The 25,568-nt window shown below is 43.2% G+C and overlaps 1 protein-coding gene across 1 annotated transcript in view; it reads right to left on the reverse strand.

Moving 5' to 3' along the window:
* Window positions 1–25,568, reverse strand: part of LOC124795105 (cytochrome P450 9e2-like) — a 431,878-nt gene that overhangs the window by 256,965 nt on the left and 149,345 nt on the right. The gene's annotated exons all lie outside the window — the stretch shown is intronic.

A 25,568-nucleotide genomic window follows, 5' to 3' on the forward strand; every position in this document is an offset into this window, starting at 1 on the left:
AGACAGCGTTGGCAACACAGTATCACGTCAACCGAGGATATCTGTGCGGATTTGTAACAGGAGCTTCTGTTGGGCTAATGCTTGTACACACCTGAGTCAGATTGGAATATTTAAGTTACATGACTCTTAATAATAGCAGATAATTGTGGAATTGTAACTGTGTACAGCTGAGACATGGCGTTCGATCAGTGTGCTGTTTCTATGTCTGACTCTTGTGTTATTTGTCTTTATAGCACTGTTCATAAATGCACTGTCATTTGAAATCTAGATCTGCAATGCAGTAAAAAAGACAGATGACATGACGCCCGATGCTGACCTTCCAGTTGTGGGCTACATCACGGTCATGGGTCGCAGTCATTCCCATGGAACCGACCATTTAACTGTAATTCAGTTTGAAACAATCACTAGGAGGCTATCGAGTACCGTCTCAGTTACAGATTTATTTAGGTAACTTTTCGGCCGTTTCCTCACTTTCGAATATTGGTATAACCCACTTGATAACATTTATACTTCGAATACGTTTTGTTATACTGGAAACTGACAAACATTGATTAATAAAGTACTGGAAATGGAATATGAATACATCTTAATCGGTGATGGTTATGTTGGGGATTGACAGAGGATCGTAAACACAATAATTGAAGTACCATGTGGAAGATGAAGACACTGACCCAAAGCAGCCGAACAGTGTGAAAGCTTAATTTTATGTCCTCACATGATGGAAACGATGACATCACATTGTCTGTCCTATTATATCTTGTCATTAATGGACGAAGATGTATCAGTATCAAGATTACGAATGTCGTAGGTTTAGGAGCACCTCCGGAATCAGCGGTGACTGCTGGCCACGGAAGTCGGCTAGTTGGAAAACTATGAAAATAGCCATACAACCGACCACAGAACAAGCGGAAGTTAGTTTCTGTACCATTTTGCCTTGGATTATTCGAGGTATCTTCGGAAAGTGGAGATTATTGTCATTGACAGTATCAGGAAGAAAGCGGGGTGCATCGGCGGTTATGCGGAAGAATCTTTTTTCACCATTTGTAGAATACCAGTAATTTTCTTCATTTATTCTACGACCGAATTTGAAGCTTAAAGCTCCATCTTCAGGTGCCACTAAATAATTGTGGGAACGTAAATGTATGGCGGTCGGGCCAGTAAGTCAGGTGAATCACACCCTCGCGAAACGCGTGGGAGTGTAGGACCAGCACCCACAGCGCCCACATGGACAGCGCGACATGCGAGTGACTACACTCCGTTCATCATAAGAGTAAACCTGATTAAACAAACACAAACTGGTCAGCAGCCATAGCTCTCGTACGCTGGTGTTGTTCCGCTCTTAGGAATTACTACGTCACTGTGAATGAAACTTTAAGACATCCTCATGTGTTAACAGCTATCAACATTTTTCTTAATCATACTTTAGCCACATAATTTTTACTTCAAAAATCGTGTGCAGTCACAGTTTCTGTAGGCGCTACCCTTGCTCGGATTGTCTCACTGTCCGTATGTGCCGCGAAAATGGATGACACTGCTTCCTGTTTCGTAGTGAAACATGCGCGTTCAACACCGTTAATGGCTACAAACAAATTCTTCTGAATGTTTTTCACAACTTACAGAGGAAAATGAGCTTTGAAGTGTATTGAGTAACATGATATATTGTATATAAGAAATGTGATATTTATTTGTAATCGTTGCTTGTTAGTCAAGTGGGCTGATGGGCATTGGTTCGACACCCGTTATGATCAACAATTATTTTTGTTCCGTTTCAATATCTAAATCATTTTAATGTGAAATTTATCAATACGTGGTAATTAACTCATACTTAACCATCATATTTGAAGAAAAAGGCATGCCTTCTGGTTTCTAATTACATATCACACGCAGAATTCTGGTTTGCATTCCAAATACACATTCTTAATTATCCATATATTATAAAAGTTTGTTACAGATTTTGAAGTTAAGAAAACGTTACACAATTCAATTTTTTAGGGAAAAATGAAAAATCAAATACTCTTTGTTTGAATATGACCACTGTTTTATAGGACAGATGTGGTCTCACACGACCCTGAGTGATAAGCGTCATAGAAGCACGCAAAACAATATTCACGGAGTCGAGCGCACTGTATAAATGCTGCATTTTTACAGTTATCGCCGTACCACTGCTATCTGAGCCGAATAGAATTGATCTGGAGCCAAGTTAAGGGTATTGTCGCGACAAATAACAAGACATTTAAGCTGCCAACGTTACTGGAACTAATGCACGAAGCTTTGTGATACGTCACTGCCGAACGATGGCAAATGGAGGACAGCACGTCACAAAAGTGGAGGAAGAGGAGATGTGTACATTTTGGTGGCTTGGAATTCTATTGTTGATCGCCTCGTTATCGGCGTAGCACTACTGAAATGTAATCGCTTTCCTCAGAGTCCGATATGGAATAAGTTCAGACACGACCAGGCGACTAGGATATCCTGGTGGCTTCAATATTTAACTACATGGTGAAATCACAGCTGTGTGCCTTTATGCTGCACATGGCTCAAGCAGAAGAATTACCCTTGTTAAAGTCAAGAATTTGCATGTCCTTTGTTTTTAGTTACAGTACTTTGCTAACTGAGATTGAGTGCATGTTTTCCTTCAGATCGCCTGATAAGCGTTAACACATGAGTTTTACTATTATTTCCCTCTGTTCGAAAACTAAATGACATTTACGTCTCTACTACAACTGTTCACATCATTGGCGGTTAGTTGAACCAGATGGCTGGTCAGCACTTTCCACGTTAAATGTGCCGCTAAAGCTGTTGTCCCGTATTACTGCTGAGTCGACGTTCGCATAATGCACAGCATAAAAGATAGCCTCATTATTGTACTTGACTGTACTCGAGACATAATGCTTTCTGCTCCACGCGAAACGAAATCCGATGATGATCTTAGTGTTGCGGAGTCAGTGTGTCGAACCGGAGACTCCAGATGGCGGAGCTGAAGCCGGGACCCAACACACCGTATTTTTTTCAGGAGGCTGAGCAAGTTCAAGAGCATCAAGGGGCAGTGCAGAGTGATACAGCGGTATTTGGTAACATTCGTTTACTCAGATAATTTACAGTACTCGATGGGTGAAGTGTAGTGTCGGTGTGCCGCCCGCGCGCTGTCACGTGAGTCCAGCTGAGACAGCAGACTCCTGGTATGCCGATGCCACTGCTGCAGTCACCAAGGCCACCCCGCTGTAAGTCGGCCGCGCTCTCCCAGTCGCTGCCCACTGCTGCGTTGCGACTTGCGCCGCGCTGCTGTCCGTGATTCCGGAGACTGCTACAGTCCCTGGTCCTCGCCACCTTCCGCCCTGTTTGGCCTGTTCTGTCCAACCGTGGGACGAAGGTGGGTGTACTGGTCACCCGTGGCCCTCGGGCCGCCACTGCTCCCAGGACAGGACCAGTCTTGAACCAGCGCCCTCCTGCATGCTGTGCCGTTACTTGCTGCTAGTGGTGCTTGCAGAATGGCAACACCTGCCGCTGTCTCTGGCGCTGTGGCAGCACTGCCCCACCTCCTGCAGTGTATGCCCCGCCCAGACCCTGGTACGCCAGGTGGGAAGCGAACGTGGCCCGTAGACTGGAGTGGAACCGAGCCCCTCCTGGACCCGCTGCAGACTGCTGTCACTGCCCTCTTTCAGGCAGACCGTGCTATCTCCAAGTTCCAGGCTGCCGTTCTGTCCTGCCCCGGTGTTGTGTCCCCAGAGGCAGAATATAGCCCAAACAAGTACATAGAAATAAAGTACAAGTTTATGCAGAATACTTATAACATTGCCGCTAGACTGGCCTCCATAGCGAAGAGCAGCACAAGTCTATCCCGACACTTGGCTGACATGGCACACTCTGCCCAAAGCTAGAATTGTCGGTTTATTTATATCAGTTTTCCCCTCGCTTCTGATGTAGTGTCAGAGAGAGACAGAAAGTATGGCAAGGACAAATTCCTACATGTCAGCTACTTACAAATCGCCACTCTTGGCTCTGGCCTAGTGCCCCGCCTCATACATCACAATAACTCAAAGCAACGCTGCAGTTTTCTGCCTCATTGTTGCTACACTCAAAACAAATTATGCGTTTAATACTGCTGTCACAGCTCCATGCCGTGAGTGCCATGTTTACCTTGCCTGGCTTGCTGGCTGTTGACTGTTACCACACTCTGCCAGTGGCCCCAGATTTCATCGCCCAAACGCGCCTTCATTCAACTCTGACAAAATTTCCCTTTCCTTCGATTAGGACTAATACTAGCACAGCACACCTCCCTCATTTCCACAAGATTTGTCCTGAATCGAGATATAACAGATGTGGATTGTGGCTGCATAAACATACCTTATTCACAAAACTTACATTCTACAGACTAAAAACTAATGACATTATCAAAATACGTACTATCTCTGCACCTGTAAATTGTTAACACTGGTTACCCATGCCGTAGGCAACTGATGTGTTAGCACCTTCTCCACTGGTGCACGTTTCCACATTCTCCACAAAGCTATACTCAAGAAAAATAGAAAAACGGCTCACACTGTGGCTGAAATGCTCACTGTCATTATTCTGTTGCTCCAATACTGTTGTAACGTTCGAACGTGTTACAATACATTATTAAACGTGATAGCTCCCTCCTGTGCATTAATAAAGGAATCCTACTTTTCCAAAAACTATGGGTTTAACGTGGAGTTTAAATATGTCAGATTCTTCACTGGTAATATCTGTAGAACCCCTTCCACATAAAACAACTTCCTATGTGACAAAGTTAATGCTGTTTCACCCGTATGTGATGCTGGAAGATGGAAATTGCGCCCCACAATCTCACAAACCATACCATTTATAATTATTCCACTTTCCTACAGTTGCAATCTCCTTATTTTATCCGCTCTATGATTGGTATAACAAGTGACCATCACCCATGTCGACGTAAATACCGAATATAACCAATGCCTCCCTACCTTCTGGAAGTAAGAGTGTGTTAATAACACCTCTTTCTCACAACTTGAGCCATTCGTAATCCCCAGGACCAATACAACTTCGCATGTACTACTATCTGTAAAAACTGGTCGATTAGGGCAGATCACTCGTCCCTGTGTACAATACTCCAACTCTGACAGTGGTAGTACTCCATGAGTTTCTCTGTTCGCCGAAATAAAAAGTACATATCGCTTCCTAATCTGCACCCATTTACCGATCTCCTTCCATTTCACTGGGTATGGATGGATAGTGTAACACTCATAACGTGAGGCAACTCTGACTATTGGAAAATTGGCACCGATGTAAACTCTCGCCCCATCCGTCCTCACCTGTACCAATGACACATGAAAGAACATTGGTATAGCGGCCCGTGTTACCACCACTACATGTTCTATATCTGGTGGAAATTGCCTCTTCACTAATTGTAATTCTCTAAAAAGATAGTCTGGCGACATTAACACTGGACTAAGATGCCCTTTTACCACATGATATACTGCTTCCTGTAACATTGTAACTTCTGTACGTGCTTCACTTAATCGGTCTGCTAATGCCCTGAGCAACCTGGCAATGGCCACCTTACCATTCAATATGTTTAATCTTTTCTGCATCATCCCCAAATCGATATTTATAACTTGCCGTATCTCTCCCGCATATCGAGTCAACTCCGCCGCTAAGGTTCCTACGAGCTTGGTGTTGTTCAAGACCCTTGTTTCTATGCTTGACAAACGTCTTGGGTGCCACTCTATGGTTCCTCTAACCTCACTGACCGCTTGTTCCACCTGCATTACTGATGGATTCAATGCTCAGACATCATCGTCATCCACTGTACTGAACACCGTTTTCGATATCTTTCCCCTGCATTTATCCATCCCCTCTTGCGTCTAGTTACCATCTGTGGCACATTCTCCACTAAAAGAGACAATTGCTCCCTAAGTTTACTGTAAGTCAACTGTAATTCTTGATATTCTCCCAGCACTTCTTTTAATATGTGATTCCTTTCCCCTCGGTATACAATTCTGAGAACGATTCCTGTAATGTCGTACTTCATTCCTGATCTTCCATACCTCTATTGTTGTTCATAACGACCACTTATGACGTGTTACTGATATATCTGGCTGCCGTGAATACAGTACCCCTGACTGCAAGGACTGGATCATTATCTGTTGATGTCCAGCTCCACTGCTGTCACCACAGATCAGCATCCCCATGGCTGTCATCCAACACGTCCACATAGGTTCTGACCCTGTGAAGAAAAAGAACAAAACATGCCTGTAGTACCCCTTTTCCACTATAAGTTACTACAACATTGTACGACATCCTCAAAAATTCCCAATAGTTCACTCTGCCCCTAAAAAGTAGTCTCCCCCATACAATGACAAAAAAATAAAACAACAAACAAGAAAAACGCAATTTTTATAGAACCCAACAAAATGTGAGAAAAAGAGAGAGGAAACACACACACACACACACACACAAAACGCAAATTATCCCTTGATACAAAAACACAAAATGTAAACATGCCATACAGTATTACACATACAATAATTTACTCCCTCTGTGACCATAAAGGATACGGAAGGTAATGTGTCCACTGTTGTTCTTCCACCGAGACCTTCTTCCTCCGCTTGCTTTGCCTAGCCTTTGCAAACAGGTCACTTCCTTGTAATTGAGGCAATCCGTCCACCATTCCTTTAAAAGGCTTTACTCTATTATGTGGATAATGGATGTTTTTGTCGGCAGCTGCACTTAAACATTCACAGGCGAAGTCATCTCCACGACCTGGTATGGTTCATGGTACTTCGTCAAGAATTTTTTCGTCTTTCCCTTAGGTGTATATGGATTCGTGATTAATACCCATTCACCTACCCTGTACTGTGGTAAAGGTCCCAACCGCCTGTCTGGTTCTTCCTGCCTCTCTAATGCTTTCGTATCGGCCTTCTGTACCCTCTTCCAGACTTCCCATATTGTCTGTGCAAATTCCGTCACTGCATCCCATTTAGCTCCCAATTTTGGACATAGAACATCAAATGGCGATGGCATCTTTCTCCCTTAGACCACCTCGAACGGTGACATTCCGACCCCTGAATGTATTTTAGTATTATAACTCGATACCACATACACAAGATAAACGTCCCAGTTATCATGGTTTCCATTCACATAATAACTTAGCATTTTCGAAATTGTCCTATGTACTAGCTCCATTCTCACATTCGCCTGCAGATGAAATGGACGGATCAGTAACTTTTTAATTCTCAATAAGCAACACAACTGTGACATTAATTCGTACATGAAGTTCGTTCCCTGATCCATAATTATGGTATCAGTCACCCGAGACTCAATAATCAGTTATTGACTAAAGCTTGTGCTACTGTACTTGCCTGTTGGTGTGGTGCTGCGACCATGGCTAGCAACCGCGAAAAGTGATCAACTATAGTTAAAATGTAACGATTCCCTGCTGGTGTTTTGTTGAATGGCCCACAAATACCTAGCCCAATAAACTCGAATGGTTTCAAAGCCTCTGGTAACCATTGCAATGGAATTCTTGTGCGCACCACACCCACTTGCTGTGCGTACATCACAAAATTTGCTACATATTGTGCCACCTCCCTTCTCCAAGTGCGCCACCAAAATATTTCTGCTACTTCCATTACTGGACGATCACAATACCCCGAAAGCACATGATCATGTGCCTGCTTTAAGACTTCCTCTCTCAAACTCTTTGGTACCACTACCCGTGGTCTGCACCTGGTAACTCTATACAACAAATTTCCCTCCACAATGAAATGTGGTTGAGTTCTAAAACTCTGGCATTCCTCATGTCATCTGCGACACTCTTACCCATTACTTCTAATGCATCTAATTTGTGACTTAATGCATCTGCATTTCAATGTTTCTTCCCTGGTTTATTAATTACTTCAAAGTCAAATTCTCTTAATTTTAGAGCCCACCATGTTAACCGACTAGAAGGGTCCTTGAGTCCCAGTAACAATCTCAATGCTGCATGATCTGTCACTACCTTAAAGTTCCTACCATAAAGGTAACAACGAAAATACGTTACTCCATATATTACAGCCAACATCTCCTTTTCCATTATGGGATAATTCCGCTCTGCCATATTTAACTGTCCAGAATCATACGCCACCAGCTGCTCCTGTCCATTCACCATTTGTCCCAAAACACATCCTAATGTGCCATTTGAAGCATCATATGATAAAATTAAGTCTTCTTCAAAATTCGGAAACACCAATACCGGGCCAGACACTAATCTCATCTTTAATTTATCGAAAGCTTCCTGACATTCCTCTGTCCACTAAAATTTAACCCCTTTCTTTAAAGGCTTTGTTAATGGCTCGGTTATTTTAGCAAAATCTTTTACAAATTTACGATAATGTGAACATAACCCATTATACGATAGTAATTGTTTCGTTGTACATGGTGTCGGAAAATTCTGAACTGCCTCTGTTAACTGAGGATCGGTTTGAACCGCTTGTTCACTGATTACATGACCTAAATATTTGACCTGTGTCTGCAGAAAACTACATTTTTTAAACTTAGTGTTAACCATGCCGACTGCAATCTTCTAAAGACTTATCTCAAATGTGATTCATATTCTGGTATATCCTTCAAAAATACTATAATGTGATCTACATACACCATGCATGTCTTCGGTTTCAGTTCCCTTGAAATCCCATCTAATAATCACTGAATTGTGGCCGGTGCATTCTTCAACCCGAACAGCATACGTTTATACTGATAGCGTCTTTGCCCCATCCTCTGGCGCTACTTCCAACTGATGGTATCCACTCCGTAAATCCAACATTGTAAAATACTTACATTGTCCCAGATTGTCTACTGTGACCATGACATTCGGAATCGGATATGTGTCAGAAATGATTTTCGCATTCAGAAACCTATAATCACAACGAAACCTATATTTCCTTGTACCATCCACCAACTTCTTAGGTACAAGAACTACATTGCTTGAATATGGACTATCGCTATGCTCTATGATTCAATCCTGTAGTTGTTCTATAAACGCCTCTAGTAGCGGTTGTGTATGATGTGCTATCCTATATGGTTTCCTAAACACTGATGTATTATCCTCCATTGGTATGTGATGCTTTGTTATCGGTGTTGCCGGTAAGCTACCTTTCGTTCTGAATAAATCGCTAAATGTCAATAACAATTCCTCCAATGCGACCCTGTCGTCTCCTTGCAAATGCTGTAATTATCCCCTTAATTGCACTGCATCGACGTTTTACTTATGATTCGCCTCTAAATCCTCCCTATCGAAGTCATCTTCATCAAAATCCCCGAACGTGGCCAATAACAACCCTTTCGTCAAGCTAAAATACGCTCTGCCAAAGTTATCTATACTTACAGGAACCCTATAATCTCCTTCCACATAATTTGCGTGAGCTAAACTCCTCCGCAGAAAACAGTGCATATTATCCAACTCCTCATTGCTCGAGAGTGGCCCCACCCTGTACAACGTATCCTTTGGTAAGTTTGTATTTATCGAAACCCAAACTACCTTCCCTGTACCTGCCGGTATGTTATCCTGCTGATCGACCTTTAATGAATCCGCTCGCAGTTTAGCTGGCGTGACCTTCATGTTAAGTGTACCTTGCGACATCTGCAACCGTTTCCCCCAAGCAAAACATTCTTCAACTGAGATCCACTGTTTGTTGCCAAAGATCTATCCTCGCACGATGTTTGTCAAAGAAGTCCAGTCTGACAATCACTGAATACCCCTCACCTACACATGGTAACACCTCTGCCTGCTCACTTAACTTAGTTCCTGCGATCACAAATTGAAGTACCGTCATACCCAATGACTCCACTTTATCATCTCCCAACCCATGTAACCTATAACGTGGTGGCTCAAGCCTTCTCCTGCTAACCAGGTCTAGACTAATACCAGACACGTGTGCCCCCGTGTCTGTCACAAACCTTTGTTCCCTTCTGTTCACCAAGCCTAATAAGCAGCATTCCGTCTGTGCACCTACAAGGGCAATACCTAATTTCACTGGTACTGCTGTTGCCGCCGAGGTTCCCCCCTACTTTTACTCCTGCAGTTCACTGCTCCATGACCCATTTTCCCGCATGAGTAACACCGCCACTGACGCTGACATTGCCTCCTAATATGACCTACCTGGCCACAACCAAAACACTTCATTTCTGTTGCCAGAACTTTATGCTCCACCCTTTGCTTCGTTGCATAATCTACCTCCTCTAAGTACGTGGCAATCCTTAGAGCCGCAGCAAGATCACTGGGATTCTCCATTGCCACCAGACGTGACATCTCCTGTGGTACTCCCCAAAAAACACATCTAACGCCCTGTTCTCGGCCTGTTGTAACGGCACTCTATTAGTCTTCCCCTTCTGGGACAGTTCAAACGTTTGTACATTCAGTTTTTGAATCCAATCTGAGAAAACTTCCACAGTCACATTTCACCTCATAACTAACACACTTAATTTTTCACGAAAAAACCTGGTACTATTCTGGTTTTGGTACCTCTGGCGTAACTCAGTCTCAAGCTCTGAAAACGTCCCCACATTGTTCAATGTTTCGTGGTACAATACGTACGACTTGGCATCCCCTATCAAGTGTAACTTTGCCACTCTCAACATTACAGCATCTGACCACCCATTGGCCTCAGCCATAGTGATAATTTCATTAAGGAATACCGAAACATCCTCCATTGCTTTACCCGAAAAGGGGTTAATCAATGCTGCAATTGCTGGGTGAAATGGTCTATGACACTCCACGACCTGTAATTTACTTTTACCCGACGTCCCTTCCCCTACTTGCAATGCCTCAAATCTCCCTGCTAATTCTTCATATTTTTCCTTGTCCTTTATCCTCGCCTATGATAATACCCGAAGTAGCTTCGTTGAAGCGGCTAAAGCTTCCACTGTAGTTACAGCTGCAGCCTCCACTGTTGACCGTGTTTCCGCCTTTCTTGTTTATAGCTCCACTGTTACCATTCATTTCACTCTGCTACTCCTTAAACTTAGTTCCTGCGGCGAATCATTGCCCATCAACATTCTGAGCAATTCCGAGCCAAATGACCAAATTTCTTACAAATAAAACAACTCTTTTGCACCCACTTTGTACATGGTAAACCACGATCTGTCATGTTACAAAAATTACATCACTTAGGTGCTATGTTATCATGTTCTCCTGAATCCAGATAAATCTACAGGCTCCTCCCGCCACACAAAAGACACCGTTAAGAAGTCTATCCTAATTTATACATAAACCTTCAAAACACAAAAGAATGGCACATAAACAATAAATAAAACGTCACTCACCCATCCTCATTGTGTTCATGTGCAGGTGAACAGTCCTGATTTCCTCCCTATACTGGTACGGACGAACACCTCCCAAACGACAAGATGTAACGAGAAGTGCATGACCTCCCATCACGAACTCAACCAAACACCTCAACTACCCCTCTACACAGGCACACCTCAACGCTGCTTGCTCGACATAAGATGTGGGAGTGGAAATCCGGTAACAGCACTGTAACTGGCACCATTTCTGACACCACTATTGCAGGGTCAGTGTGTCGAACCCGAGACTGCAGATGGCAGAGCTGAAGGCGGGACCCACAGTGACGTATTTTGTCAGGAGGCCGAGCGAGTTCACGAGCACCAAGGGCAGTGCAGAGTGTTACCGCAGTATTTGGTAACATTCGTTTATTCAAATAATTTACAGTACTCGATGGGTGAAGCATAGTGTCGGCGTGCTCCTCGCGCACTGTCCCACGAGTCCAGCCGGCTCGGCAGGCTCCTGGTACTCCGATGCCACTGCTGCCGTCATCAAGGTCACCCACCCCACTGTAAGTTGGCCGCGCTCTACCAGTCGCCGGCCGCCGATGAGTTGTGACTTGCACCGCACTGCTGCCCGCGATTCCGGAGACTGCTACAGTCCCTGGTCTTCGCGCCCTCCGTCCCGTTTGGCCTGCTCTGTCCAACAGTGGGATGAAGGCGAGTGTACTGGTCACCCGTGGCCCTCAGACTGCCACTGCTCCCAGGACAGGACCAGGCTTGAACCAGCGCCCTCCTGGATGCTGTGCCGTTACTTGCTGCTAGTGGTGCTTCCCGAGTGGCAACACCCGCCGCTGTCTCTGTCACTGTGACAGCACTGCCATGCCTCCTGCAGTGTATGCCCTTCCCAGACTCCAGTATGCGAGGTGGGAGGTGAACGTGGCCCATAGACTGGAGTGGAACCGAGCCCCTCCTGGACCTGTTGCAGACTGCTGTCACTGCCCTCTTTCAGGCAGACTGTGCGATCTTCAAGTTCCATGCTGCCATTCTGTCCCACCCCTGAGTTGTGTCTTCGGATGTGGAATATAGCCCGAACAAGTACACAGAAAACAGAATACAAGTTTATGCAGAGTACTTATAACATTGCTGCTAGACTGGCCCCTGTAGTGAAGCCCAGCACAGGTCCATCCCGACGCTTGGCTGACATGGCACACTCTGCCTATTTATATCAGTTTTCCCCTCGTTTCTGACGTAATGTCACAGAGAGACAGAAACTATGGCAGGGATAAATTCCCACATGTCAACCACTTACAAATCGCCACTCCTGGCTCTGACCTAGTGACCCACCTCGCACATCACAATAACTCAAAGCAACGCAGCAGTTTTCTGCCTCATTGTTGCTCCACTCAAAACAAATTATGCGTGCAATACTGCTGTCACAGCTCCGTGCCCGTGAGTGCCATGTTTACCTTGCCTGGCCCGCTGGCTGTCGACTGTTACCACACTCTGCCAGCGGCCCCAGATTTCGTCGCCCAACCGCGCCTTCATTGAATTCTGACAAAATTTCCCTTTCCTTCGACTAGGACTAATACGAGCGCAGCATTAGTATAGTCACTTCCGTGACTGACTGGTCCGATTGCCACACATTTATGCTCCCATTATTATTTGGTGTCACCTGAAGGTGAAGCTTGAAGCTTCGAAACCAGTAGCAGAATAAATTAAGAAAACTACAGGCAGCTGAAGCGAAGTTTTATTCTACAAATATGTTCCTCAATACTGGATATTCACCTGGTCAAATACTTTCTATTTTGGCGCGCCTGAAACCTTTTGATGTCCACATGAGTGCACTGATTTCCTGTCTGTAAGTTGAAATGGCTCTGACCACTATGCGACTTAACTTCTGAGGGCATCAGTCACCTAGAACTTAGAACTAATTAAACCTAACTAACCTAAGGACATCACACACATCCATGCCCGAGGCAGGATTCGAACCTGCGACCGTAGCGGTCGCTCGGTTCCAGACTGTAGCGCCTAGAACCTCACGGCCACTCCGGCCGGCTGTCTGTAAGTGATTACTGGCATGAGGAACGTGTGGAACATTTTGATCTACTTGATCGAAAGCCCACTTTTTTTTTATGGGGGCACATTTGGTACATGCGTCTTTCTCTCTTCTTGAAAATTATATGGGAGTAGAGAAATGTACCTAAATGCTTAATATTGGTGTTCGATGGAATGTTAAGTCCCAATAAGTGAGACTGTGGAACCATGGAGTATTCTTCTGAGGTATGTCGCTTCGGACAGCTACCTCTAGCAATTCATCGTCACCTACGCTACGACATTGTCTTTACTCCGCTGCTGTCGCTGAACTCTTGAGCGCTCCATTCCGCTCCGCAAAACTAGTGATATTCCGATGCCATCAAAGTATCGCTACCTGCTCAGAAGATTAGTACTCAAGTCGCCCTGCGATATTACTTCCATGAGTACTACAAAAGTATCGATACCTACTCACATCGATACTTTCTATGCAAGTGAAGTACTGCTGAATATACACGACGGTGGTTTGATAAATCCGGTAACTTTCCATGAAAAAAATTTACATTTTTATTGCAATTTCATGGTTGGTAAGCTTGATCATTGCAAGAATCGTATAAAGAATTTCAACAGTGTACAGCGTGCATTTCATTGTTGACAGCCCTCTGAATTGATCAGTGTGTCGACTGCTATTGAAAATGGAGAAAACCGTGTTTTGTGGCGTTATTAATCGTTTTCATTTGAATGGTTGGACTGGCGCAATAATCAAAATAGAAATGGATCAAGTTCATGCGGCCTCTGCACCATCATTGACGAGCATTTGCTTCTGGATTAATGAATTTAAACGTGGTCGGAGCGGCACCAAAGATGAAATCGGTCCAATTGAAGTCACCACAAAAGAAACCATTGACAAAATCCATGACGTGGTGATGCGAGACCGCCAAATAAAAATTCGAGAAACTGCAAAGACATAACGCATTTCAGTTGAGCGAGAGCATACCACCCTATATAAAAAGCTGTCCATCGGGAGGGGGAGGGGGCTATAGCCCCCATAGCCCCCACCCTTGCCAACGCCCCTGGACGCTGCGACTCATCTGGCACGACGTCTCAGCACAAAATGTGTGGCGATGTTTAATCGCAATCCTCAAGGCTATTGCACCGATTTGTGGCTTCTGATAAAACCTGGATCCAGCATTACACACCAGAGTCAGAACGGCAGTAAAAACTACGGCCAAAGGCTGGTGTGCATCAAAAAAGGCAAAGCCCCTTTTGTTGGGTAGTGGGTGCTGTTTTTTGGGATTCCCAAGGAACAGGGATCGTTAGAAACTTGCGTTGGCTGAAAAAGGATCAAGACTGTCAGACAAAAAAGTATTCTACCAGTAGGATGATGCATCATTCCACACATCGACGGTATCAATGGCAAACTTGGATGAACTGGGCTTCGAACTGGTTCCTCACGTAACGTGGATTAAGTGCCAAGTGACTTCTTCCTGTTCTCGAACTTGAGACTTTGGCTTGATGGGAAGAAATTTTCATCAAATAAGGAAGCGACCTTTACAGTTGTGTATTTTGCAGAGTGTGACAGAACTTATTCTTCTGATGGGATGAAAAAGCTGGAGGACTTCTGCACCGAGTGCATACCCTCGAAGGAGACTATGGTGAGGAGTGAGGAGAACTATTTGTGAAACAAACATTTTTTCCTTGCTTTTTTACTAGACTTATCAGATCTTCATAGTATGATATTTTACTCGGTGCCTTATTTTATGCATCTCAATTAAACAAATTTTCTCTCACTCTTTCTTTCTCTCTCTCTCTCTCTCTCTGAACAAGCCTCGGAGGACCCAATGGTCTTGATCGACCACCATACCATCCTGAGCCGACAGGCATCACTGGATGCGGATGTGGAGGGGCACGTGGTCAGCACACTGCTCTCCTAGCCATTGTCAGTCTTCGTGACCGGAGCCGCTGTTCCTCAGTGAAGTATCCCCTCCATTGGCCTCACAAGGTCCAAGTGCACCTCGCTTGCCAACAGCGCTCGGCAGACCTGGACAGTCACCCGTCTAAATGCCAGCCTAGGCCCGACATTGCTTTACTTCGTTGATCTGACGGTAACCGGTGTTACCACTGGACCATGGCCGTTGGCAATAAGACCAATTAAATACTTTCATTTCCTTATTAATGATAAAAGTTCAACAAAAAATACACCTTTTGGGAAGTTTCCCCAAAACAGCAATTTACTCACCAACTTTTGAAAATAAACTCTCACTAGGCACAGATATTGCAAGGACGAAAGGATATTGTTGTGCATATTTGTACAAATAGGACAAAGGACTTTCATATCTTTCCATTCAGCAATTTTTTTAAGATATTGCAGAGTTTGACAGATAAAGAGATACTTCGCCACTTCGGTGTGTTTCATTTTTCTTTTTGTTGCCGTGCGCTAGATATTTGATGTTTCCAAAATTCGGATTCCTCCATTTCATTTGGGCTACTTTGTTGCTCATAAACCACACTTCTGAGTTTTATGTGGATCGCCCTCGTGCTGCTGGATCTTGAAAATTTAGGTTTTGAAATCTTGGATCCAGCAGTGGAGCAGTGGCTGCTTGTCCATTCCATTCAACGAACCCGCACATTTTCTTCAGCTTTGTTAATAAAACGTCCGTGCATTCTTTGACATTTGGTGATATTGGTATGATAATTGTGTTGACAAACCGTCAGTCAGTAGTATAATTTTGAATATTGCAAATACTTTTCTCTAGACCCTTCTCTTGGACATAATCAGAAGACCTTACTAAGACGTGTGTTAACATCTCTATAGCAGCTAGCGCGTCAGCAATCACTCACCCTCTCACTACTCCGATACGGTGGTAACACTGATTCGGTACAAGTACTTTTCTTTCGGTACCAGATAAGTATCCAAATAATTACTCGATTTTATGAAATTCCTCATTATCCAAAAAAGGTTCGAATACTTACTTGTGTGTACTTGTATCGTAAATTTCCTGCGCGAAACTCGACCGAATTTTCGTTCCGCCATGCGGTCAGCGGTGCTCGACGGTAGGTAATGGAATCAGAAACGTCTGCGTTCAAAATGCTACCGATGCCTGTGTTGCGTGGTTCCATTTTAAATTTATGTTATTATCAAGTGTCACTTTTTGAATCCTGTGATACATGGTGAACTACTAGAACTTCAGTTGTCACTTATTTCTATTTCACTTATTTTATTTTACTTATTTATTTATTTTGCAGCTTTCAATTCTTCCCTCATTGCTGGACCCGGCGATATGAATTGTATTAATGTTTGTTGGCCAGTAAACAGTGTAACTGTAAAAGTGTGTATCTGTTGCTATTCAGAATGCCATTAACAAATTACATTTGACGCCCATGTGATTTTCGATGTAGAAGATTTATGTCATGTAGCGAACGTCTGAGTGAATGCTGAGAGTGATACCTGTTGGCCCGCATCTCGTGGTCGTGCGGTAGCGTTCTCGCTTCCCACGCCCGGGTTCCCGGGTTCGATTCCCGGCGGGGTCAGGGATTTTCTGTGCCTCGTGATGGCTGGGTGTTGTGTGATGTCCTTAGGTTAGTTAGGTTTAAGTAGTTCTAAGTTCTAGGGGACTGATGACCATAGATGTTAAGTCCCATAGAGCTCAGAGCCATTTGAACCATTTTTTTTATACCTGTTGGCAGAGACGCTACGGATGTACACGCCGGGCGTGGCGCTGGACAGGGTGTGCGTGCGCCCCTACCGGCTGCCGGACACGGGGGTGTGCCGGGGCGTCCAGGTGCGACCAGGCGAGATCATCTGGATTCCTGTACACGCCATCCACCACGACCCAAAGTACTTCCCAGACCCAGAGAGTTTCGATCCGGAACGCTTCAGTCCAGAGAACAAGCACCGCATCAAGCCCTTCACGTACTTCCCTTTCGGCGCCGGACCTCGCATATGCATTGGTAAGCTATTTTCTGTTAGTAAATTTTGTTGCTTTAATCTCACTTCTATCTACACCATTTCAATGTTAGAAACCATCGTTTAGCGCTGGCTACGTGCTGTATTTCTGTAAATGCAAAATTTATATTTCAATCTTATCAGTTTCGAAAAGATAATGATATGTCAGATAAACGCGATAGGCTGTAACTAAAAGCTAAGTACAGTCAAATTCTTAAGCTAGAACATTTTTAATAAAATCACATAGCATTTAACAACTTAAGCTCTCATCCAACATACTCTAAAAGAACAGTCTTTTCGTCCAAAATACTGTCGCTCTATTAATCAAGAAAAACATAACGACCACTGCGTTTCAAAAATTTTTGCTGACTCAGACTGAATCATCCCATTAAAAAAGCGTTTCTTATTATAAATTAGCCGTAAAAAAAGATACTATCTTGTTGCCCTGAGGTAGGATTAACTACATTTATTTACGTACGTTTACCTCCTCCACATGCTACTTCTGTTTCATAGAAAATAGTTCTGTTGTTTTAAATAGGTGTCTCTAAGAATTGAGTGAAACCAAGTGTATGGTACTTTTATGCCGGAGGTTTTATCGATGTACTTCATGGAAACAGTTTCGCATTAAAAGCAACTACCTCACAGCGAAGAAAAGTTGGTTCCGTCTATCAACGTGTAATGCTAACTTTAGTTATAATCTCAAAGAGTTTATGAAAAGCTACAAGTGGATTCATGTTCTGACGTCTGTATATTTATATTCTTCTTCTGTTGTAAGCTCACGCATGTTTCCACGTTTGCTTAAAATTTGTTTTTCCGTAGGTTCCGCACTGAGCAAACGCAGCTACCGGTTTTTTTTATCTACACGTATTTCAGTGAAGTTACCTGCTGTAATTGCAGAGAAACTCGTCTCGGTGAAAGAAAGAAGAAAAGTTGCGATTGCTCAAGGCGTATCCAATCCAAAAACTAATTTATAAGTCAACTGTTTTTTGAAAAAGGTAAGAGAAACAGGAAATTACAAGCAATCATAAGCCTTAGGCAGACGTGTACGCTATGATACCACGACCAAATTTTATTCAGCGTAAAACATCAAACAATTTGTAATATGAAGCAATCGGTCATGTTCTCGGCAGTTTGTGACGCCACCATTGCTGCATCTCGATCGATTCAACGATATGTGATCGATACAGTAACAACTACAACCACTGCGAGCTGCGACAACGAGCAAAAATTTTGTTAAAGTTTCATGGCACAGTCTCGATGCAAGAATTTCAGATTCAGTCTCAACAGGACAGACAATGAAAGAACATTTTAACTTCTCGTAACTCTGCTCATTTAACTTTTCTTATACACTCATCCTATTGACCTAACAGAGAGCCAAGCAATGCCCGAGAAAAGGTGGTATTCTGATTGTGGAGCGGGGAAAGGGGATCTCACAAGTACTTTCCTCTCACTCGCAAAGTAGTTCAACACAGTTTGTGCTCAATAAAATTACTTTCGCAAATAATCGAGTGGACCGATAGTGGAGGCACGAATTCCCTGGGAGGAGGTGTCAAACATGTCCATATGTCTTCCATTTCGCCATTTCCCTCCAGGCATAACTGACAACAGTATTCGAACTCGGTTCACAGTCCTTTCAAGCCAACGCTGTGCCCTGTCCCAGCACTGTGTGCAGTTAGTTAGTCGGTCTCATGTCGTAATGACGCGGAACGAGTCATGTTGCTTTCACATTGCTAATTAATTTGTAAAACACATACATACTATACAATTCAAAGTTATATATAAATGTACATGGGTTAGTAGAGTTAGTAATTCCTACCTACCACCTTTTACACATTACTATAATACAAATTCTTTTACAGAATAGAAGGAGTTGTGAGTGTAGTGGATTATTTACAACAAACTTAGTGAGAGGATAAATATACTGTGAAGCATTAGTGAGAATGCCCAACTCTTTAAACAGATGTCTACAAGTTGATCATGGGTGAATGCCATGTTTTTACCCTCATTGCACGTTTCTGGGCTTAAAGATGAGCTGCCCCAGAACATTATCCCCGTATGACATTATTGAATAAAAATATTTAAAATATGTCAACTACTGATCTGTGTCTCTCCGAGATTTACTATGATTCTAAGTGCCAATGTGGCTGACCTGAGTTGTATGAGGAGTTCCAAAATTTGTTTTTTTCCAGTTTAAATTCTCATCAGTATGGACACTTACAAATTCGAAGTTTACACCCTGTAACACCCTATTTCGAAGTTTCCACCCTATTACATTTATCATTGGTGTAGTACCTCTAGATATGCAGAATTAAATATGTTGTGTTTTTTTTTTAAATTGATGGTGACACCATTCACAGGATACCAATCAATGATAGTTTTAACAACATTATTTACCATTTATTCTGTTTCTAAATGCATGCTTGGATTGATTACAGTACTAGTGTCATCTTCAAAAAGAACTAATTCTGCTTGCTGTATATTAGATAGGAGATCGTATATCTATATGAGGATCTGCAGCTCGTGGTCTAGTGGCTAACATTGCTGCCTCTGGATCACAGGAGTCCCAGGTTCGATTTCTGGCTGGGTTGGGGATTTTCGCTGCCTGGGGACTGGGTGTTTGTGTTGTTCTTATCATTTCATCATCACCACCATTCGTGACAGTGGCTAAATTGGATTGTATGAAAATTGGACTGTGTACAAATTGGGATTTTGTATAGGCGCTGATGACCGCGCAGTTGAGCGCCCCACAAACCAAACATCATCCTCTCATATGAGGAACAATAGTGGACCTAAGATTGAGCCTTGAGTAACCCCATATGTGATTTCTCCCCTGTCAGAATTACACCCCAGACAGTATTGGATGAATTAATAAATACTACTTTCTGCGTTAATTTGGTGCATTATCCGTTGGTTGGCTATCTATGAATCCCATAAAATTTCAGTTTATTTAGGAGAATACTGTGATTTCCACGATAAAATGCTTTCGCCAGGTCGTAGAAAACGTTATCCGAGATTACTGTACAATCTAGCACGATAGTCAGTGTCTGAATACATACTGCTGGAGAAGAATATTATTATGTGGTAAACAGAACAGTTGGCAAAGTGACAGCTATTACTTTTCTGCTGAGAATGCTTACCTGTTAAGATCTTGAAAGACTTGTAATTGTAATTTGAAGACTAGGCGTGTTCTAATATTTAAGCTGATTGGGAACTTCCAGAAAAAAGACGCCGATACTGACGTTCAGTCGTAACGTTTACATTCAGCCGCCTATGACAAATAACTATGCTAACTGGCTGTTAAGTTTTACCAAAAATATATGTATGTCCTTTATGAGAATTGTTTTATTTTTTCCAGCCCAGAGGTTTGCGTTGATGGAGGCAAAGCTGGTACTCCTATACTTGATGTCCAAGTTCAGCTTCCAGGTAGTGGCCAAGACACCGGTGCCTCTGAAGATACAGCCGAACAAGCTCAATCTCTCTATCAAGGGTGGCGCCTGGATTGGCGTGCGGCGTAGAGTTTGATCAGAAAATTATCACATGTCGTTCCACAGGAATGTGAGAGGGAAGAAAAACTGACTTTCTTGAATTACTTCGAAAACAGTACTGTGTGCACACGGATGCAATAACGCAACTGACAACTGTCTGTTAATATCACAAATATGTGTCTGACCACATTATACACTGGTCGAAAAGAATGCATTATTTATATGATATGTTATTCTGTAACACACATTTCCTTCTTTCCCTTTTCCACTTTATTTTTTAAAGGAATTAACACAAAATTCACATGTTTACCGCCTCCATAGGCGCCGTCTGTAACGAATTCTTATCAGTCGGTGAACTATTCGGAGGTAGGCGGTTAGAAAACTGTTACGGAAAAACGATTAGCACCAGTACTCGAACAGTAAGGCTTGAAAAGATAGGGACATTTAGGCTTGTGATCACGAGACTACAGGAAAGTCCTGGGTTAAATTACGTCCTCGCAGGAGGAATGACGACATGCGACATTGTTGACGATCCGTCCTCCAGCAGCCCTCTTCCCCCCCCCCCCCCCCCTATCGTGCTTTCCGAAAGGAGCAATAACCGCACCGGCACTGTCATTCACTCCCTCCTCTGTCTCGTCCTCATAAACAACACAAACACGACTTTACACAGTAAAGAATGTTTCTTCAACTTGCGACAGCTAAATACCTCGAAAATGACGCATCGTACGGAAAAAATGTTCTGAATGAAAGAAATTATTAACAAAGGGGACATCTATTCAGCGACGTATGGTCGATACGACAAAAACTACAACCACTGCGAACTGCGACAACGAGCATCTCTGGACTTGCAGTGAGTTTCAGCGTTGCTAAGTTCTCACCGAACGCCGACGCGGCAGTCGAGGGGTTTCCTGAAAAGAATCGAGAGCCCAGTATTTACAGTCGCGTCTCGGGCAGAATTATTCTGCCAAGTGCTGCTAGGTGTATCGAACAGTAATTCGTGAAGACGGTATATCGTCTGAGCTACAAGTGGCCACATTCTAACCACTCCTCCTGCGTGACTGTCGCCAACTTGGTATTTTCTAACGGAAATCACGGATTTTTTGTTGCACATTCGGATTATATTCCAAGTCAATACTTACGGTTTACTCAAACAGTTCTCTTCCATTCAAGGCAAGTGGCAGTGTAGTCGACAAATATTAAGCGTGTCCATTTTTGCAATTACAAACCGATGCATTTGATTCTACACTTCATTTACGATATAAATGTAAACCTTTATTTTCTGGCGGTAGATATTTGTGTTTGAAGTTTACTTTAGCGTTGCAAATGTGGTTGTACAGTACAGTATGGTTAGCTGCTTCAATGTCCGTTTAGAAACTATGCTTAGCATGATCCAGGTACAACCAGTGGATGTAATAGTTTTCTGTTCCCATCGGGATGATTTTGGTGAGCCGCCTTGTCTCGCATCATTCGCGTGCTTCATTTCGGTGAGTAGCCATGGAGGGCGCGCTTGTCACTATCGCTTCACAGATGTTGTACCTCGTTGCTGTTGTTTTGACAGCCTCGTGGTGGCCAGTGCGAGAGTTACGGCAGTTGGATGAAAACACACTGACGCGTCCCAAAAGTGAGTGTTGCTTGGGACTGGGCGACAGAGTTCGGAGAAAACGGGAATAGTGAGTCAGTCTGAGTGAGAGACAGTCTTGACCTCACTATGTTGTTAAAATTTCCTTATCACAAAAGGCAACGATTGGAATCAGTACAGAATGGCGAACACTGTGAGAGTTTTACAACTTTTGACGTTATTCAGAGAATATTCTCAACCTAGCACACATTTGCTCTAAATGTGTTGTGTTCACGAAAGACCAAGCCTTCACACAGAGACGGTGTCTGTTAAAACAACTTACCAGCATTGACTACGTTAGCACCCACGACATGACGCGCAGGAGTCCTCAGCCACCGAGCTAGAACTCCATCTGCTGTTCCGAGCTGCTGCAGATAACCCTGCTCGGCAAACAGCTTCGGCTGTTTCTCCCAGTACTGCTACCTCCCCACTTCCGCCAGGACCTGCCCAACCTATCTGTCCCCTACTCCTGTCACTCCAACTGCCGCGACTCTCTCCTTGGAGGGTCTGCATCGCAGTTTTAATCAGTTTCCCTGTCGGCCCCGCCAGTCCCTGACTCTGCATTATGCTGAGGGGCCCTTGCCAGCGCTGTTTTTCCGAAGGTAGAGTGACGGGGGGTGGGGGGTGGGGGGGAGGAGGTGTCTGTTGCAAATTCGTGTCCTGTTCCTGCTATAGGCTCTTCATGACATATGTGCCCCTTCCACATACTCTCTCCCTTATCCGCCCCTTAACCTCGCTTTGAAACGATATTTTATGTCTTGTAGTGTTATTTCTTAAGCGCGGCTGGCGTCTTTATGGCGCCACCAGCTGAAAAGATTTCTTTCTACGTTACTTGAGGCATCTGATATTTTGTGTAAGCCTATTGCTGTGCTCTGGTGTTCATAACTGCCTCTCTGACTTGTAACTTTTCCCTTGCTATGCTCGTGAAGCTTTCATCTGTTACTAACTCTTAATACTTGGCTGTCACAGCCGGGATACAAGACAACACACCGAAATCAGTCACCCTGAAGGTGGAGTTCGAGGGTGGCCACTGAAATCAAGCTTATTTGCAAGAAATGGTGATGTCTTGTCAGATTATTCGTACTGTTCCCTCACATTTGCAACAGTCATGCAACATTTCAGCACCAACATCAACCGTTAAAACACAAAAGTAAAGGAAATTTACAAACAGTTAATTGAAAAAGAAAGTGCTCTTGACATTTATGGATTACAGCGTACAGCGCCAGCTACCACGATGGTTTCAGTAAATCGTTTTTATGGTTAGCGTACAATCTGGATATGGAATCGATTTGAAAATAAGAAGTTGACCCCACCCATGGAGGAGGGGTGGTAAGAAAGTGGCCAGTTGTACGATATGTGCGCCCGTTACTGTTATTAACTTGCCATCTACAACATTTTCTTCGTACGATGCATCGCTTGAGATATTTAGTAGTCTTAATTTAAAACAAAAACCCAGAATACACTATCATTACAGTCACTTGTGTAAGTAGGCTGTTTATATTTTCGTATTGGCAACGTTACGTAGCGCTCTGTATGAAAATCACTGGCTGTGCTGTGTGCAGCCTGTGGCTAGTTTGCATTGTTGTCTGCCATTGTAGTGTTGGGCAGCGGCAGCTGGATGTGAACAGCGCGTAGCGTTGCGCAGTTGGAGGTGAGCCGCCAGCAGTGGTGGATGTGGGGAGAGATGGCGGAGTTTTGTAATTTGTCATGAACTGCTATATATATTATGACTATTAAGGTAAATACATTGTTTGTTCTCTATTAATATCTTTCATTTGCTAACTATCCCTATCAGTAGTTAGTGCCTTCCGTAGTTTGAATCTTTTATTTAGCTGGCAGTAGTGGCGCTCGCTGTATTGCAGTAGTTCGAGTAATGAAGATTTTTGTGAGGTGAGTGATTTCTGAAAGGTATAGTTTAATATTACTCAGGGCCATTCTTTTGCAGGGATCTTTGATAGTCAGATTGCGTTGCGCTAAAAAATATTGTGTGTCAGGTTAAGCACAGTCGTGTATAAATTGTTCTAAGGGGACGTTTCATATGTCGACCCTTAGCCAAGGATATCTCACTGGAATCTTCTGATTTTTTCTTGTAGTTTGTGTATTTAGTGTAGCTTTTGTTTATTGCTAGCGCGTAATTATAGAGAGAATTTCCTTGGTAGTTGTGGTTTTTCATTGTTTCACAGTAAAACAGTTATGGCATGCATGTAGATTTCCACCAAGTATTTCGCAGCTGCAATTAACTTGATATTATTTTCAGTGCTATGTTAATGTGTTCTCTTATTTTTGCTCTTCAAATTGTGTTTTTCTGTGTTATCGTGTGAAATATTGTCACAATAATGGCGTGTGAAAAACGTAACACTAGGCTCCAAAGTAAACTGAGAAATAATAGTGACGACGAGCGTAGCTTATCAGCACCACTGTGTAGTGAATTAACAGACATTCCAAGTAGTAATTTGGTAATTGTGCATAGGGAAATGGAGCGGGCGGCAAATAATGGTGTAGACAGTGAAACAGGTTGTGAACAGGAAGCATTATCGATCGATCGGTCGGCAACAGCTCGCCTCATGAATCCGAAATGACAGGAAACAATTTTATAAATACTGTAGATTCAGGTTTTGCGTCCTCACCGTTTTCTCAAATTAGTCAAGACACATTTTCAGCTTGTCAAAATGTGAATGTTGCCGGTGCAAATGCACTGCCGAAAAGAGTAGAGGAACAGATTCCAGACACTAATGCATTGTTATTACAACTAGCAACAAATGGAACAAAATCAGAGACTAACACAGCAAAAGCTTCAAAAGTTAGACACAATGGAACAAAATCAGAGACAAACACAGCAACAGTTAGACACAATGGAACAAAATCTTCAAAAGCTAGACACAATGGAACAAAATCTTCAAAAGTTAGACACCATGGAACAACACCAGAGACAAACACAGCAACAGTTAGACGCAATGGAACAAAATCTTCAAAAGTTAGACACCACGCTTGAACAAACACGTGAAGATTTAACTACTGAGTTACATAACATTGAATCGAAATGTCAAAAAGTCTGTAATGACGTAAAAACACAAATTTGTGAGCATTTCCAACCTATTTTTTCGCGTCATGAAAATGCATTACAGAATCACGAAGTAGCCATAAAAGAACTGCAAACTATTGTTCCTGAAAATCATGAGACCTTGCAAGCTAAAATGGACTCAGTTGCATCTACCGATACGGTTACGCA

Source organism: Schistocerca piceifrons, chromosome 4 (genome assembly GCF_021461385.2).
Source record: "Schistocerca piceifrons isolate TAMUIC-IGC-003096 chromosome 4, iqSchPice1.1, whole genome shotgun sequence".
Taxonomy (NCBI): domain Eukaryota; kingdom Metazoa; phylum Arthropoda; class Insecta; order Orthoptera; family Acrididae; genus Schistocerca; species Schistocerca piceifrons.